Below are 19141 nucleotides of genomic sequence, written 5' to 3' on the forward strand. Positions count from 1 at the left end.
GGCTCCTTGCTACATTCGCATAACAGGTAGTCAGCCTGCCACGTAGCCTCCTCGTGCAGGGCAATGTAACCGGCCATGATCGGTGTCCAAAAACGGCGATTGTTATGAAACTTGAAATCGGCCCTAATTAAATCAGCCATTCCGAATAATCGGTCGACCTCTAATCCGGTTGCTATTAGTGTGTAGTTTGTCCCTCCATTTCAGTCAAGGCATGAAGGTCACACTGAAACCATGCTCAACTTAATTTCCATCCATTCCAGCAGACCTGTGACTTCACTGGTTTGTCAATTCAATAAGTTCACACAACTTTCAGTTCTCTGTAGTTAGTCATAGTGAAGGGCAACAAAAAAAAAAGCTTACATTTCTACCAACCACTGAGACCAGCTTTAGTTTATTTCAATTATCTTGAAAGCAATACATTTATTTAAATCAAACAGGGCAGGTACATTGGCTCAACAAATACTAATTAAACAATTTCACACCAAGTCAAAAGGGTTTCCACGTGATAACCAGATACAAACTTAAACTGAGCACGCTATGGTAAACGACATCTAAAGGCTATAATGGCGGCAGCTGCATACACAAAATCAGATGGCACCCTAGTCTAGGACCGGCAACTGAACAATCTCCTTTCTTCTACTAAGGTACAACCCATTACTGCCACCTTGCATCTTCAACTGAAACGGGCCACAATCTTCATTTGTTCTTCAGCACCTCCGATCTAGCAATGAATCAGGAAGTGGGTGAGAATTAATGCCAAAAAAACCTGCAACCTTGAGTGACCAAGTCCTAAAACCTCTAGTTAGTTGAATCAACTAAGTATTGGCCCAATGGCAATTACCCGTCGGTAATAAAATTGGTTTTGGCAAAACAAGATCAAGTACCTCAGTTTAAAACAAGCACTCAGACACCTGTTCAAGCACTATAAGATAACATTTGTCTACGGGCCTAAAATTGGTCCCAACACGGCCAAATATCGGTGCTATGATCACTCCAAGTACCCACTGTTCTGGGTCCTTGGCGTAGACATAGCCCTGTCACTCTCCGCCCCTCATGACACAGGCTCAACACGTACAGTCGGACTGCAACACCTCAAGGGGCAGATTTCGATGAGACCGATATACATTTGGCCAGTGTGTAACCGAATGAGGCGGACTTACAATGATTTGCGGCTCCATGTCAACCCCACTACGACCAGTGTGCACTGCTGCACCTCCAGACCATCTGAAAATAACAGACGTAACGGTTAAGTTTAAAAAGCCATAGATCAAGGCAACAGCATACATATTAAGTAGCGGGTCCAAATATACTGCTCCAAAAAATAAAGGGAACACTTAAACACATCCTAGATCTGAATGAAAGAAATAATCTTATTAAATACTTTTCTTTACATAGTTGAATGTGCTGACAACAAAATCACAAAAATAATCAATGGAAATCCAATTTATCAACCCATGGAGGTCTGGATTTGGAGTCACACTCAAAATTAAAGTGGAAAACCACACTACAGGCTGATCCAACTTTGATGTAATGTCCTTAAAACAAGTCAAAATGAGGCTCAGTAGTGTGTGTGGCCTCCAAGAGCCTGTATGACCTCCCTACAACGCCTGGGCATGCTCCTGATGAGGTGGCGGATGGTCTCCTGAGGGATCTCCTCCCAGACCTGGACTAAAGCATCCGCCAACTCCTGGACAGTCTGTGGTGCAACGTGGCGTTGGTGGATGGAGCGAGACATGATGTCTCAGATGTGCTCAATTGGATTCAGGTCTGGGGAACGGGGGGGCCAGTCCATAGCATCAATGCCTTCCTCTTGCAGGAACTGCTGACACTCCAGCCACGAGGTCTAGCATTGTCTTGCATTAGGAGGAACCCAGGGCCAACCGCACCAGCATATGGTCTCACAAGGGGTCTGAGGATCTCATCTTGGTACCTAATGGCAGTCAGGCTACCTCTGGCGAGCACATGGAGGGCTGTGCGGCCCCCCAAAGAAATGCCACCCCACACCATGACTGACCCACCGCCAAACCGGTCATGCTGGAGGATGTTGCAGGCAGCAGAACGTTCTCCACGGCGTCTCCAGACTGTCACATGTGCTCAGTGTGAACCTGCTTTCATCTGTGAAGAGCACAGGGCGCCAGTGGCGAATATGCCAATCTTGGTGTTCTCTGGCTAATGCCAAACGTCCTGCACGGTGTTGGGCTGTAAGCACAACCCCCACCTGTGGACGTCGGGCCCTCATACCACCCTCATGGAGTCTGCTCAAACGGTCAGAAACAGAGACACATGTGGCCTGCTGGAGGTCATTTTACAGGGCTCTGGCAGTGCTTCTCCTGCTCCTCCTTGCACAAAGGTGGAGGTAGCGGTCCTGCTGCTGGGTTGTTGCCCTCCTACGGCCTCCTCCACGTCTCCTAATGTACTGGCCTGTCTCCTGGTAGCGCCTCCATGCTCTGGACACTACGCTGACAGACACAGCAAACCTTGCCACAGCTCGCATTGATGTGCCATCCTGGATGAGCTGCACTACCTGAGCCACTTGTGTGGGTTGTAGACTCGGTCTCATGCTACCACTAGAGAAAGCACCGCCAGCATTCAAAAGTGACCAAAACAGCCAGGAAGCATAGGAACTGAGAAGTGGTCTCTGGTCCCCACCTGCAGAACCACTCCTTTATTGGGGGTGTCTTGCTAATTGCCTATTATTTCCACCTGTTGTCTATTCCATTTGCACAACAGCATGTGAAATTTGTCAATCAGTGTTGCTTCCTAAGTGGACAGTTTGATTTCACAGAAGTGTGATTGGCTTGGAGTTACATTGTGTTGTTTAAGTGTTCCCTTTATTTTTTTTGAGCAGTGTACATTGATGCTAGTTCTAGAGTACTGCACCACTAACAAACGTGATTAATAGGTTAGGGTTCTGTACCCGCTTCCCACTAGAGGGCAGTCAAGTCATTGTGGGTCAGTTTGTCATGCAATGACCAGGCAGACAGTGGCATTGGAGCCACAAGTACATCTCAAGGGGTAGGAAACACCATTAATACATGTGCTGAAAAACAAACCTATTAAACATTGGGGCCTACATGGATTCTCCATTGAAAGAGCTTTAGTCCATGAGTAGGTTTAATCTATACTGAATATAAACTAAATTCAAAATGTCAGAGTTAAGTCACAAGGATATCAGTCAATGGTACTAAATTCATTAGGCCCTAATCTATAGATTTCACATGACAGGGAATACAGATTTTGGTCACAGATAAAGGCTCGTGCGACAACCATTTACCTCAGGCATCACAACATCTTCACATAGAGTTGATCAGATGATTTAGTGTGGCCTGTTCCACCTAAATGGCTGTGTGAAGTTGCTGGACATTGCAGGGAAATGCCGTCATACACGTCGATACAAAGCATCATAAACATGCTCTGGTTAGTATGTAAGCCATGGAAGAACCGGGACATTTCAGCTCACAGGAACTGTGTACAGATCATGGCGACATAGGGCCATGCATTAGCGCTGAAACACGAGGTGAGGCAGATGGCAGCACAACAACGGGCCTCAGGATCTCATCACGGAACCTCTACATTGAAATTGCCATCGATAACATGCAATTGCGTTTGTTGTCCATAGCTTATGCCTGCCCATATCGTAACACCACTGTCACCATAGGGCACTCTTCACAACTTTCCCTGCCATCTACCCGGTACAGTTAAAACTGGGCTACACCTGTGAAGGGCACACTCCAGCGTGCCAGCAAAGGTGAGCATTTTGCTGCTAAAGACACCGAACTGTAGTCAGGTCAAGACAACGATCGTCCTGAGACTGTTTGACAGAAATGAATGTTGCGCAAACCCAGTTTCAGTTGTCCGGGGAGCCGTCTCAGATCCTATAGGTGAAAATATGGCGGTCCTGACAAATTCTAAAACGTCGGGAGGCTGCTTATGGTAGAGATGAATATCCAAATCTGGCAACAGCTCTGGTGGACATTCCTGCAGTCGGCATGCTAATTGCACTCCCTCAACTTGAGAGATCTTTGGCATTGTGTTGACAAAATGGCATATTTTATTGTCCACAGCACAAGGTGTACCTGTGTAATGATCATGCTGTTTAATAATGAAGCTTATGTCATATCAGGTCGATGGATCATCTTGGCAAAGGAGAAATGCGCACTAACAAGTTTGTGCAAAACAGAAATAAGGTTCTTGTGCACATGGACATTTCTGCGATCTTTTATTTCAGCTCATGAAACCAACCCGTTCATTTGCTCAGTAGCATTAACCTGTTTGGTATAGGGGGCAGTATTGAGAATTTTGGAAAAAATATGTTCCCATTTTTAACTGCCTCCTACACCAACTCAGAAGCTAGAATATGCATATTATTGTTCAGGTTTGGATAGAAAACACTCTGAATTTTCTAAAACTGTTTGAATGGTGTCTGTGAGTATAACAGAACTCCTATGGCAGGCAAAAACCTGACAAGGTTTCAAGCAGGAAGTACCCTGTCTGACAAGGAGTCGTGCGTCTTACCTCTTTTTATTGAAAAGTAAGGATCTTAGCTGTAACGTGACAATTCCCAGGGCTCCAATAGGCTCTCAGAGCCCGCGAAATAACTGAAGGTTTACGAGGGAACCTCAGGTTGAAACATATTATCGCCTTTTGTAAGTGGATGCTCGGAGGACCTTTCAATGATGCGCGTGCATGAGTCGCTTCTGAGGAGAAATTTTATTCGGCTGTTTAGGCTCAATGCATACTCCCGGTCGGAATATTATCACTTCTCTACGACATAAATGGCATAAAAATTGGTTTTAAACAGCGGTTGACATGCTTCGAAGTACGGTAATGGAATATTTAGACATTTTTGACACGCCAATGCGCCATGCGCGACACCGCGAAAAAGCATTCTAGAACTCACGAACAAAACGTCGCTGTTGGAACATAACGATGGATTATTTGGGACCAAACCAACATTTGTTATTGAAGTAGAAGTCCTGGCAGTGTATTCTGATGAAGAACAAGCAAGGTAAGAACATCTTTCTTATAGGAAATGTGATTTTGGTGGATGCTGACCTGGGTGGGTATCTAAATAGCTAGCCCTGTAATGCCGGGCTATGTACTTAGATTATTGCAAAATGTGCTTCATCCGAAAAGCTATTTTAAAATCGGACATATCGAGTGCATAGAGGGGTAATGTATCTATAATTCTTAAAATAATTGTTATGCTTTTTGTGAACGTTTATCGTGAGTAATTTAGCAAACTGTTAGTAAATTCACCGGAAGTTTGCGGTGGTTATGCTTTTTCTGAACGTCACATGCTAATGTAAAAAGCTGGTTTTTGATATAAATATGAACTTGATTGAACAGACATGCATGTATTGTATAACACAATGTCCTAGGTGTGTCATCTGATGAAGATTATAAAAGGTTAGTGCTGCATTTAGCTGTGGTTTGGGTTTATGTGACATGATATGCTAGCTTGAAAAATGGGTGTCTGATTTTTTCTGGCTGGGTACTCTGCTAACATAATCTAATGTTTTGCTTTTGTTGTAAAGCCTTTTTGAAATCGGACAGTGGGGTTAGATTAACGAGATTCTTGTCTTTAAATAGCTGTGAAATAGTCATATGTTTGAGAAATTGAAGTTATAGCATTTCTAACGATTCAAAAATCGCGCCACTGGATTTCAGTGGCTGTTACGTAGGTGGGACGAAATCATCCCACATGTACCAGAGAGGTTAACAAGCTTTGAGAATTTGTAACCATGTCTCTGCAGGCCTCAGATTATGTGGTAGAGGTTATCCATCACAAGTTCAGCGTGGTGCATGATTTCTCATCACAGACCTATTAAACATTTATTTTAAGACTTAGTTAAAATGCCATGGATGCTGCTTACCGTTAAGTGCACAGCATTCTTTCAGGAAGGAAAGGCGGCAATCATTCTGCTACTTCCAGGTTACATCCGCTAGGACAGGACACCAATCAGCGGTACTCCAATTTCTCATTGGCAGCTTCACATCTGAAGGACAACCAGAGAAAACAGGACGTTACATGTATGATATGAACCCCAGTCATTTAGCCGTATTACATTTCATATTCTGTTGCTGATGTTGGCGCTATGATCACTCCAAGTACCCACTGTTCTGGGTCCTTGGCGTAGACATAGCCCTGTCACTCTCCGCCCCTCATGACACAGGCTCAACACGTACAGTCGGACTGCAACACCTCAAGGGGCAGATTGCTAGGAGAACAAGACATTCAGCCAGTGTGTAACCAAACGAGGCAAGGACTTACCATGGCTTGTGGCACCATGTCATGACCCACTATGACCAGTAAGTCAGCACTGCTGCACCTCCAGACCATCCTTTATCTGAAAATAACAAGATGGTAAAAGTTAGGGGTAAAAGTTAGGGCAACAAATAGTCAAAGTGTAGATATAATAAGTCGTTTGTCCAAGTAGATAGCTGCTAGTTCTACAGCCCTGTCTGGACCTCAAAGCCACTTCTGAGTTTGTTTCCTCTAAATCAGGGACTGATTTAGAACTGTGATCCCAGGTGGGTCCAATAATCAGGTATAACAGAACACCAGCAGGCTCCAGACCTCAAAGGGTAGCGTTTTGTTTTTTTGCACCAACAGAACTGATTCAAACTAGCAAAGCTTGATTAGTTCATTATTTAAATCAGCTGTGCTTCAACAATAGCAAAACGTGCACCCCTTGGGGTCAAGAGGACAGTTTGGGAAACCCTGTCGTAGGGCAAGGGTTGAATACCACCGTTCTAAAGCATCAGCCATATCAAGATCAAATGTACTTCACTAATAGGTCAGACACATCCTTTCCTCCCGGTGAGTGGATGATACCTGGGCCTATCAGGCCCGGTTCCATGCCCACTGAACAGGGCAGCCGTGCCATCGTTGGTTAGTTTGTCTGCCCGCTCATTGTAACAGTGGCATTGTAGGCACAGCTACATCGCAAAGGGCAACAACCACCAAGAAATACCATTAGTAACTGGTCTTCTGAAAAACAAGCCCATTAAACTGTTAGGGGCCTATGTGGATTCTCCACTGAAATAGCTTTAGCCCAGAAGTAGGCTTAATCCATGTCTGGGAAACCAGAACCAAGCATTCACAACCCAGCCTTATGAACTAGCATTTATTTGTAACCAGGTCTGTGCAGGTCTCAGATTATGTGGTAGAGGTTATCCATCACAAGTTCAGCGTGGTGCATGATTTCTCATCACAGACCTATTAGACATTTATTTTAAGACTTAGTTAAAATGCCATGGATGCTGCTTACCGTTAAGTGCACAGCATTCTTTCGGGGAGGAGAGGCGGCAATCATTCTGCTACTTCCAGGTTACATCCGCTAGGACAGGACACCAATCAGCAGTATGCCAATTTTTCCATTGGCAGCTTCAGATCTGAAGGACAACCAGAGAAAACAGGACGTTACATGTATGATATGAACCCGTCATTTAGCCGTATTACATTTCATATTCTGTTGCTGATGTTGGCGCTATGATCACTCCAAGTACCCACTGTTCTGGGTCCTTGGCGTAGACATAGCCCTGTCACTCTCCGCCTCTCATGACACAGGCTCAACACGTACAGTCGGACTGCAACACCTCAAGGGGCAGATTTCGATGAGACCGATATACATTTAGCCAGTGTGTAACCGAATGAGGCAAGGACTTACCATGGCTTGTGGCACCATGTCATGACCCACTATGACCAGTAACTCAGCACTGCTGCACCTCCAGACCATCCTTTATCTGAAAATAACAAGATGGTAACAGTTAAGGAAACCGATCTAGGCAACAAAGCCAACAAATAGTAAAAGTGTAGATATAATAAGTAGTTAGTCCAAGTAGATAGCTGCTAGTTCTACAGCCCTCAGTCTGGACCTCAAGGCCAGTTCCACAGAGTTCGTTTCCTCTAAAATCAGGGACTGATTTAGAACTGTGATCCCAGGTGGGTCCAATAATCAGGTAGAACAGAACACCAGCAGGCTCCAGACCTCGAAGGGTAGTGTTTTGGTTTTTTGCACCAACCGAACTGATTCAAATTAACAAAGCTTGATGATTAGTTGATTATTTAAATCAGCTGTGTAGTGCTTAGACCAAAAACATGCACCCCTTGGGGACAAGAGGACATTTTGGGAAACCCTGTCCTATAGCAAGTGCTCAATACCCCTGTTCTAAAGCATCAGTCATACCAAGATCAAATGTTCTTGATTAATAAGTCATAGACATACATTCCATGCCATCATTGGTTAGTTTGTCTGCCCGCTCACTGTAACAGTGGCATTGTTGGCAGTTACATCACAAAGGGCAAGAACCCCCAAGAGGTACCATTAGCAACTGGTCTTCTGAGAAACAAGCCCATTAAACTTTTAGGAGGGGCCTATATGGATTCTTCATTGAAACAGCTTAAGCCCAGAAATAGACGTAATCCATGTCTGGGAAACCAGAACCAAGCATTCACAACCTAGACTTATGAACTAGCATTTATTTGTAACCAGGTCTGTGCAGGTCTCAGATTATGTGGTAGAGGTTATCCATCACAAGTTCAGCGTGGTGCATGATTTCTCATCACAGACCAATTACACTTTACTTTTTTAGACTGGACAGAGTTCCAAATGCCACCTGGTGTAGCTTACCATTATATTATTCTTTCAGGGCGAAGGCAGGCCTTACTGCTACTTTCATGTGCCATCTGCTTGGACAGTGACACCAATAGGTTATGGCGGTATCTAATGTTCCCCATAGTACTCTTCACCTCCGAGACAACTAGAAAAAGAGAACACAGGACATTAGTGATTCTTTACCCTTAAAAGAGCAACTCCGCCACAAACATATTCACAATCTCCAGCACTAAAACAGTCTACATATGTGAAAACGGCACAGTTACGTTATAGCCGATGACAAAACTAGAAATTGTAAGGACTGATTTTCAAACACTGATATTCGCGGGTCATGGGGAGCAAGAAAATAGACTCCCTCTGGTTAAAAGTTACTATATAGGTTTAAAAAAAGAAAAATATTTTACTTCTAAGCCTACCGTGATGTCAGAAGCATTTAGGACCTTTATCTTAACCACAGAAACGCAACGTTTTCGTATATGTAGACACTGGTTTGGTGCTGGAGATAATGAATGAGTTTGAAAAGTGGAGTTGCCCTTTAATAGTTGACATATACATAAAATGTAGACAAATCTGTGAGCGCCCAGGTGGCCGCCGCAATCGAAAAAACGGAAACGCCACAAACCGAGCCTGCAACGCCTCTAATTAGAGAACATTTTAAAGGCATAAAAAGCATGCATACCCCGCTAGAAATGAAACGTATACGACGTGCGTGACTGGCTGTCAGTGAGCTACTTTTGCTAGCCGCAATTGCCAACAGCCAATGTCAGACTAAGTTACATGTGTTAATTTGAATCAGCAACATGTTACTTCGAATATTTCTCAGACGCTCCAGAAACATCGTTGCCAACCGTATCAGAAACCGTCTGTACAGTAGTACGGAACCACGTGCGTATGGTTACAACTCAATTTGTAGAGTGGAAGAAAAAAAAAATATATATAGCTGCACCAGAGATAAACAAGTACTCAAATACTCATGTTTGACATGTACTACAGTAGGTAGGCCTGAAACTAAAAACACGTAAACCAACATGTGCTACTCACCATACTCAGACCACTGAGTGAGAACAGAAGACAAGAGAACGAGAAACCGGGAGGTGTCTCTTTATAAGGATCACCTACGGAATCTTTCAAGGACAATTTAAGGCAAGCAAATATGCGTTCGAGTGGTTTCATTCAATCGCATACAGGTCCACTAGCTAGGTTTCCATTCAACTGGCGGCAGATTTTTAAGTGAATACTCATGAATAAGCAAAAAGTAAATATGCGCCTTTTCCACACCAGTGGGGTTTCAACCAAATGTACTTTTTGCGGATCAAAATCAGTGCGTGGTTAAGTAGTGCACACCAAATGTACGTCTTCGCGTAAGTCTTCATGTACCCAATAAAAGCTTATAGTTCAATATGTTTCCATTGCATTTTCAACTCTACTCATAGTTTAGTCACTAAAACTGTTGCATTAATTAAATAGCAAATATGCCTACTCTGGCCTTGGCATGTGCACTCCAGCCCAAGGTTTCCCATAGTCGGTCCTGGGCCCCCAGGTGCATGTTTTGTTTTTTGCCATAGTACTACACAGCTGATTCAACTTACCAACTCATCAATCTTTGATTGTTTGAATCCGCTTTGCAGTGCTTTTGCAAAAAACAAAACGTGCACACAGGGGTGGGGGCCCCAGGACCGACTTTGGCCAACCCTGCTCTAACCAACAGCTCACAGTGCTGGTAGGCTGTAGACGCAGTGGCCCAAATGTATTTATTTTTTAGGAACTGTCTGGGTCTCAACCTACTGTTGAGAGTTAGCATAATAGAATACACAAGGTGCAATTTCGAAATTTGGTTGCGCATCAGCAGTCACTCAATTAGCTCGTGTCAGCTAAACGTATTTAGATTGGTAAATTAGTCTAGAGGCCAGCTATCTAAACTTGTAGTATGCATGGTCGAATTACTGACCAGGGTGTGGCCCATTGATCGTCAGTTACCATATTAAATGCTGCATTTTTTCTACCCGCTCCATGGCAAAATTTGTAGAATTACAGCAAATTTGCTTTAAAACGGCAACATTTTCTCGACGTCCCATGGCAGAATTGTTTTCTCTTCGCTGGCACGAGGGGGGCCTATAAAATGTTTTGCTCGCAGAGGGGAGGGCAGGGGTGGGGTACGCAGAGCCACTGCAGCCCGCATGATTTCCCATTCCTGATCTACATGAGATTATGGATAAGAGTGAGAATATTTGTGTTTGTCAAACGGCAGTCAAGCATCAGTCATCATGTCACCAGAATAAGACCCACGATATTTTTTTGAAAGGAGCATCAAGATCACAGTGCACCTTCACCGTCCTGTGAAGTTCATCATTTACAATATTTAATCTGTAGCCTAATAAACGGCATGGTCTCCCGAGTCGTAGTGGGAGAACACACCATGTTATCACGACTCCAAATTTACTGCGATAGGATGGTTATATCAATATTTGCGCATAAAGGCGTTTCCACTGCCATTTCACACAACTTTACAGACACAAAAAGATCACACCATGTTGAACGAATAAATTATTTGTCCTCATTTATAAAATTCAACCTAAATTTCCTGTTTCCATAACAGCTGTCCTGACTTTTAAAATACGATATGACTTTACTCACATAAAAACTGTAGATGGAAACATGGTTAAAGTTGATCAAAAATGGAAGCTACGATGAAGACATCTGAAATGTTGATTGCTATACAGTGGGTGCAATAGCCCTTCCACTGGAGTCACCATGATCACTCTCCTTGGTGTAAGTTTCATGTTTTCATATGTAATAATAAATATGCCATAGCTATACATTTTATTGGCACAATGATAAGGATTAGATGAATTTAGTCATTGCCAAAGTAATAGTTTTTTATACTAGTTGGACATGAACACTTTTAGCCCAGTATTAAAATCCACGAAAAAGTGTGCGTGAAGACAAATGCGTACAAAAGAAGAGACCAAACAAATTTAGTGAAAATAAAGTTTACTTGATAAATATAATGAATGTAGTGCATTCACGTCATTTGATACAGAAATGCTATTGTTTCATTGAATTTGACCAGACAATGAAAAACAAGCTGAGATTTAGCAATAATCTGGAAACATGCTGATCAAATCTGGATCATTTGATGGAACAAACATAGGAATTACACATTTTGTACACCTCAGCTTCTCCAGATACATCTAAAAAAGAGCAACAATTCTGTACAAATTCCACAAATCTGTTGCTGAAACATGATGCTTCAGAGTATTCAGAGTATTTTAGCAGTAATGTCCTTGTCCCTGTTCAAATACTGAAAATGAATCCTTTATCTGCTCTTCTTTGTCATAAATCCATCATCTGATATCCATGTGTTGGGGCAAACTAAGAAGTGGAACACTTGCCTCCAGATACTACTCTCTTAGCAAAAAGGTAAAGATTTCACCTATCCTGTTACTTTAGATCAGGTATTACTTCAAGGAAGGGAGTAAAGAAGAATGCATTTTCAAAGAACTCAAACAGGGGCCCTTCATTCCCCCTTGTTGACGCTCACTAGGAGTCTGGTGTGAGGCCCACTGCCGATAGACACTGCAGCAGCTCCATCTGTCTCCTTTTGTCCTTGGCTCGGTTGATGGTCATCTTGAACAGGCGGCAGTACAACTCCATAGCGGCTGGTGTGTCGTCATTCCCAGGCACCGGCTAAGTCACCAGGCTGGGGTTGCAGTTAGAGTCCACCAGCCCCACTGTGGGTATATTCATCTTGGCCGCATCGCGGACCCCCACGTGCTGCTGGAAGACGTTGTTCAGCGTTGAGAGGAAGACGATGAGGTCAGGCAGCCGAACCCCAAGGCCATACTGGATGGGTGCGTTGGTGAGCAGGCCGCCCTGCCAGTAGCGTGTGTGGGCATAAATCTGGCATTTCAACGGGAAGGTTCAGGATCTTGTCAGTGACATCTACAAAGAAAGAGAGAAGAGATTATCGCCTTGTGATGGTGGAGTAGAGAATGTTCATGAATGCGTGTAAAACTTAATATCCATACCTATAACTACTGTAAGATAGCTAAATGTACGTGTCACTGACAACTGCCTACCTGTGCTGTCAGTTTGCAAGGGGAGTGTTTTGACTGCCGCAGCAGTCGCACAGAGCGGTCCACTACAGGAATATCCGGCTGCAACAAGCCAGGGGTGGTGGAGCCTGCACAAACCTAAGAAACACACCAGCATAAAGTTAGCTTGCAGTCATAAAATTACGACAGTAGCTAACTACAACATATCAGCAATTACATTGTAGCGCTGACCATCCAACTTGATTTGAATGTGTGATGTAGAGGGCTGCATTCCCGATGGACCCGACAGAGATCATTGCGGTGCGCCAGGAGCGGGCAGTCAGACAGATGACTTTGGCATTCAAATATTTGTTGTCCCGCAGATTATTTGAAGATGTTTGTCATGCATGCATTATTTTAAGCCTACCTATTGTATTAAAAGTACTTTATTTTTTTTGCATTATTCACACATAATTCACTGGTTCAACTTCAGTAGCCTACCTCTCCTCTATAGTTGGGTATGTAAGTTCAAGTATGCCTAGTATGTGTGGTCTCATTGAAATAGAGTAGGCTGCCAACATGGGCAGAGAATCAAGTGGCAGTTAAATATGAAATTAACTACATATGATTAGACTGTTGTTTACTACCGTGTCTGTAAATAAATATTGATAACGGAAAAAAGTGTAGGGAGCTCAACCAACGTGAGTCGAGGTGCAGTAAAAAATAAATAAAATCATTAAAAATGAAAAGGCTGCAGTGCATTCAGAAAGTATTCAGACCCCTTGACTTTTACCACATTTTGTTACGCTACAGCCTCATTCTAAAATTGATTAAAGAGTTTTTTCCCCCTCAATCTACACACAATACCCCCCAATGACAAAGCAAATACAGGTTCTTAGCAAGTCGCCCTAAATCTTGTGAGATGCTAATTGTTAGCCGCTAATGCTAATAGCCAGCAAATAAATGTACTGAGTAAGAGCAAACGTAGCTAGCTAATACAGCCTGATAATACCAGTGATGGTGTAGACCTAAATCCACATGTTGTTTGTGCAACAGTATCTTCTAAATCAAAGAGGAATATGCAAAGCAAGAATATGTTATCTACATTAAGTAGCTAAGAGAAAACATGCAATGTAGCCAAAGCTTATAGGGTCCCCTAGAAAACACTTAAACACTTTAGTTCCTACCATGTCAGAATAACTCCTCCCTGGCATTTTTATTTATTGTCATCTCAAACACTGTATTCAAAGTGTTCACTATTATAACAATATAATTAGAATTACTATTCTATTTCCATGATTCCAGCAGTTTTGCTCTAATTCGCAAGTCAAATCACAATTGCAACATTTGGTTAAAAATAAGTCCTCGATTATTTTCCCGTGTCATGCAGCGCTACGTGGCAGTGTGGAAATTCTCTAAATTGAGCAGTGGCGTAAAGTACTTAAGTAGTACTTGAAAGTATTTTTACTTAAGTATTTTTTTTTTGTATCTGTACTTTACTATTTTTGACAACTTTTACTAAACTACATTCCGAAAGAAAATACTGTACATTTTACTCCATACATTTTCCCTGACACCTAAAAGTACTTGTTACATTTTGAATACTTAGCAGGACAGGAAAATGGTCCAATTCACACACTTGTCAAGAGAACATCCATGGTCATCTACTGCCTCTGCTCTGAACGACTCACTAAACACAAATGTTTTTTTTGTAAATTAAGTCTGAGTGTTGGAGTGCGCCCCTGGCTAGCAGTAAATAATAAGAAAAAGAAAAAAAATGGTGCCATCTGGTTTGCTTAATAAGGAATTTGAAATGATTTATACTTGTACTTTTGATACTTAAGTACATTTTATCAATTACATTTACTTTTGACACTTAAGTTTACTTAAAACCAAATACTTTTAGACTTACTCAAGTAGTATTTTACTGGGTGACTTTCACTTGAGTCATTTTCTATTAAACATATCTTTACTTTTACTCAAGTATGACAATTGGGTACTTTTTCCACCACTGCAATTGAGTGCAGGAAATGATAAGTGCTGAAATTTGTTTTAGTTGAATTGAACAGTATAAAACAATCAGAATGGAGAAAGACTCATTGAAATCACTTAGATTGAATGTGTTGCCACCCTAGGATCACTCACTACTCATAAAGCAAATGTACAACTTTCATTATTCAAAAACTAAAAATACCGGCCAATTTAAAAAAAATACAGCCCTACTGAGGAGTGACTTCCATCTGGCCACTCTACCATAAAGGCCTGATTGGTGGAGTGCTGCAGTGATGGTTGTCCTTCTGGAAGGCCCTTCTCCCCCGAATGGTCAGTTTAGCAGGGCAGCCAGCTCTAGGAAGAGTCTTGGTGGTTCGAAACTTCTTCCATTTAAGAATGCTGGAGGCCACTGTGTTCTTGGGGACCTTCAATGCTGCAGAAATATTTTGGTACCCTTCCCCAGATCTGTGTATCGACACAATCCTGTCTCGGCGCTCTAAGGACAATTCCTTCCATCTCATGGCTTGGTTTTTGCTCTGACAGTCATTGACAACTGTGGGACCTTATATAGACAGGTGTGTGCATTTCCAAATCATGTCCAATCAATTTAATTTACCACAGGTGGACTCCAATCAAGTTGTAGAAACATCTCAAGGATGATCAATGGAAACAGGATGCACCTGAGCTCAATTTCGAGTCTCATAGCAAAGGGTCTGAATACCTATGTAAATAATGTATCTTTCATTTTGGGGGGAGTTGTGTATAGATTGAGGGCTGAAAAAAAGAGAATGTAATCAATTTTAGAATAAGGCTGTAATGTAACAAAATGTAGAAAAGGGGAAGGAGTCTGAATATTTTCCCACATTTTAATGATATCCTATATGCAAAACGTAGCAAGTGTTGCTGTCATCATTCTTGTTGCTTTAAGTTCAGTAGCCATACGTGAGAGTTTAGGTACGCGTGTGGTCTCAACTAAATAGAGTAGGATATAGCCTATGCATGGGCGGAGAAGCACGGGGCAGTCATCTTTCCAAGGAAATGTATTTCCTAAATATGATTAGGCTATAGTTTACTCCGTCTGAAAATCTTCCCACTCCTAAAAGGTAGGCTATGAAAATAGCTCAAGAGAAAGTGCAAGTCTCCAACTCTGCGCTCTTCAAACTACATCTAGCATATTGGCTAGATGTAGTAAAAAATAAATGTTCTCTCACTGTCAACTGTGTTTATTTTCAGCAAACATAACAAGTGTAAATATTTGTATGAACATAAGATTCAACAACAGACCTAAACTGAACAAGTTCCACAGACATGTGACTAACAGAAATGGAATAATGTGTCCCTGAGGGGGGGGTCAAAATCAAAAGTAACAGTCAGTATCTGGTGTGGCCACCAGCTGCATAAAGTACCGCAGTGCATCTCCTCATGGACTGCACCAGATTTGCCAGTTCTTGCTGTGAGATGTTACCCCACTCTTCCACCAAGGCACCTGCAAGTTACCGGACATTTCTGGAGGGAATGGCCCTAGCCCTCACCCTGCTCAATAGGATTGAGATCTGGGTTCTTCGCTGGCCATGGCAGAACACTGACATTCCGGTCTTGCAGGAAATCACGCACAGAACGAACAGTATGGCTGGTGGTATTGTCATGCTGGAGGGTCATGTCAGGATGAGCCTGCAGGAAGGATACCACATGAGGGAGGAGGATGTCTTCCCTGTAATGCACAGCGTTGAGATTGCCAGCAATGACAACAATCTCAGTCCGATGATGCTGTGACACACCGTCCCAGACCATGACGGACCCTCCACCTCCAGATCGATCCCGCTCCAGAGTATAGGCCTCGGTGTAACGCTCATTCCTTCAACGATAAACGCGAATCTGACCATCACCCTTGGTGAGACAAAACCGTAACTCGCTAGTGAAGAGCACTTTTTGCCAGTCCTGTCTGGTCCAGCGACGGTGGGTTTGTGCCCATTGGCGACGTTGTTGCCTGGATTTCTGGTGAGGACCTGCCTTACAACAGTCCAGCCTCTCTCAGCCTATTGCGGACAGTCTGAGCACTGATGGAGGGATTGTGCGTTCCTGGTGTAACTCGGGCAGTTTTTGTTGCCATCCTGTACCTGTCCCGCAGGTGTGATGTTCGGATGTACCGATCCTGTGCAGGTGTTGTTACACGTGGTCTGCCACGGTGAGGATGATCAGCTGTCTGTCCTGTCTCCCTGTAGCGCTGTCTTAGGCGTCTCACAGTACAGACATTGCAATTTATTGCCCTGGCCACATCTGCAGTCCTCATGCCTCCTTGCAGCATGCCTAAGGCACGTTCATGCAGATGAGCAGGGACCCTGGCCATCTTTCTTTTGCTGTTTTTCAGAGTCAGTAGAAAGGCCTCTTTAGTGTCCTAGGTTTTCATAACTGTGACCTTAATTGCCTATCGTCTGTAAGCTGTTAGTGTCTTAACAACAGTTCCACAGGTGCATGCTCATTATTTGTTTATGGTTCATTGAACAAGCATGGGAAACAGTGTTTAAACCCTATACAATGAAGATCTGTGAAGTTATTTGGATTTTTAGGAGTTATCTTTGAAAGACAGGGTCCTGAAAAAGGGACATTTCTTTTTTTGCTAAGTTTATGTGCAGACAGAGCTCCCTGCCATCCAGGACCTCTACATCAGGCGGTGTGAAAAGTACACCTGGAAAACTGTCAAAGACCCCAAGCCATAGACTATTCTCTGTACTGCAGCATGGCAAGAGGTACCGGTGCATCAAGTCTGACACCAATATGCTCCTGAATAGCTTCTATCCCCAAGCAATACAACTGATAAATAGCTATAAAAAAAGTTTAAAAAAGAGCTACACGGACCTTGTACCTTGTATCTTTATTGACCTTTTATTTCAATATTTGCGCTGTCCCTATGCACACTCGCAGGGCCCTACACACTCACTGTCACTCCAACACACAAACACTCACTGCATAATTTGCTCACTCACACATAATATGCACATACATTTATACAGACTCTACACACCCACTCACATACAAGCTGCTGCTACTGTTCTTATATCCTGTTGCCTAGACCCCTAACCCCTATACATGTCTACCTCCATCACTCCAGTATCCCTGCACATGTAAATATGGCATTGGAACGGACTTTTTAAATATGTCCTGTATATTGTATGCTTGATCACTTACTTACTTTGTGTATTTCATATTTTCTATTCCTCGTGTTTTTTTCTAGTAATACATTTGTATTGATTATTACATTGTTACTTATTATTACTTGTGCATGTCAAATACTAGTATACTGTAGCCCAGTAATACAGATAGCCTAAAATAATGGGCCACCTGAGAATCTCTGGTGTTTTAACCTATTTCTTGAATTATTTTTGCGCATTTGATACTGCCTATAGGGGGCAAAATTGCTGGGACTAGGTCGGGTTTTGGACAATTCTTACGGTAGTGGGTGGGAGTCGGACAGAAAGCCAGAGGGTGCGGGCGGACGGGAGCAAGACGAAGAAATCAGGCCCAGGCAGACCTCTAGTGTGACGCTACTGCTAGCTAGCCAGTATGCATTGGTTGTGTAATGGAATTATCGGCCTATCAAACGAGCAAAGGTTGTACAGTTTTACAAGGTAGCAAAATAGATTTAAAATCTATTTTCTTTAGAAGCATAACCAACATACATAAATTGATTATATCATTTCAATAAACTGTATCTTTGGTAAAAACTCCGGCTGCCATGCTTGATTAGGCTCTGTATCCTCCCACTGAAGGTCAAATAAAAATGTGACTGGGTAGTTGTAGTCCATTGGCTGTTCCGTGCGCGCTAGATCGAGCGTCAATAATTTCTATTAGACCACAACTCCCATGAACATTCATTAATTTGAATGTTTATTCAAAAACTTTATTGAAATGTAATACAAAATCAATGTACAGGTAACTGCCAAAATAAAGGAAACACCAACATAACGCGTCTTAAAATTGGGCGTTCGGCCGCCACGAGCCGCCAGAACAGCATCAATGCGCATTGGCGTATATTCTACAAGTGTTTTGAACTACATTTGTGAGATGTGCAGTAGCGGTGTCTGTATAAAATCACTGGGGAAGTCAAGCTAGTAAAAAATCCATTTAACAAGTTAGTTTGTGATAATTGTGTTGTTTGCTCTATAACCCATTCCTTCATAAGCCACCGTGATATAGCCTAAAATAAGGCAGAGACAACTGGCACACAGTGGCGGAATAAATTGAACGACACATAGCTTTGTTTAATCACATAACCTGAGAGCAATCTGTCAGGTGAAGTCCATAAAACAAATATTGCATGTAACAAACAGTTAGACCTACAGCGTGGTCAAACAAGTTAATGTTTTTGACAGTTTCCTAAACAACCATACTGAACAAAAATATAAACGCAGCATGTAAAGTCTTGGTTTCATGAGCTGAAATAAAAGATCCCAGAAATGTACCATACACACAAAAAGCTTATTTCTCTCAAATTTT

General features: G+C 42.6%; 3 long non-coding RNA genes and 3 other non-coding genes across 8 annotated transcripts; all 6 read right to left on the reverse strand.

The window, feature by feature from the left end:
- Nucleotides 1-361: 361 nt before the first annotated feature.
- Nucleotides 362-9736, reverse strand: LOC115203841 (uncharacterized). Of its 2 annotated transcripts, none has more exons than XR_003880264.1 (8): nt 9663-9736; nt 8637-8766; nt 7674-7749; nt 7275-7390; nt 6275-6350; nt 5877-5999; nt 1161-1224; nt 362-721 (listed from the first exon to the last, which is right to left on the reverse strand). It is a non-coding gene; the product is annotated as an uncharacterized LOC115203841 (long non-coding RNA). The 2 variants fall into 2 exon arrangements; XR_003880265.1 differs by having other exon boundaries at nt 7275-7398.
- On the reverse strand, nt 973-1104 carry LOC115204824 (small nucleolar RNA SNORA17). Its single transcript, XR_003880492.1, has one exon. It is a non-coding gene; the product is annotated as a small nucleolar RNA SNORA17 (small nucleolar RNA).
- LOC115203842 (uncharacterized) lies at nt 4203-5864 on the reverse strand. The gene is made up of 2 exons (XR_003880266.1): nt 5724-5864; nt 4203-4268 (listed from the first exon to the last, which is right to left on the reverse strand). It is a non-coding gene; the product is annotated as an uncharacterized LOC115203842 (long non-coding RNA).
- On the reverse strand, nt 6087-6218 carry LOC115204825 (small nucleolar RNA SNORA17). The gene has a single exon (XR_003880493.1). It is a non-coding gene; the product is annotated as a small nucleolar RNA SNORA17 (small nucleolar RNA).
- Nucleotides 7484-7615, reverse strand: LOC115204826 (small nucleolar RNA SNORA17). Its single transcript, XR_003880494.1, has one exon. It is a non-coding gene; the product is annotated as a small nucleolar RNA SNORA17 (small nucleolar RNA).
- A 1868-nt stretch (nt 9737-11604) lies between the features above and the next one.
- LOC115203844 (uncharacterized) lies at nt 11605-18408 on the reverse strand. 2 transcript variants are annotated; one of them, XR_003880267.1, is made up of 3 exons: nt 18097-18408; nt 12701-12814; nt 11605-12563 (listed from the first exon to the last, which is right to left on the reverse strand). It is a non-coding gene; the product is annotated as an uncharacterized LOC115203844 (long non-coding RNA). The 2 variants fall into 2 exon arrangements; XR_003880268.1 differs by lacking the exon at nt 18097-18408 and adding an exon at nt 14909-14950.
- Between the last annotated feature and the right edge of the window lie 733 nt (nt 18409-19141).

This window comes from Salmo trutta, chromosome 12 (assembly GCF_901001165.1).
Source record: "Salmo trutta chromosome 12, fSalTru1.1, whole genome shotgun sequence".
Classification (NCBI taxonomy): Eukaryota; Metazoa; Chordata; class Actinopteri; order Salmoniformes; family Salmonidae; genus Salmo; species Salmo trutta.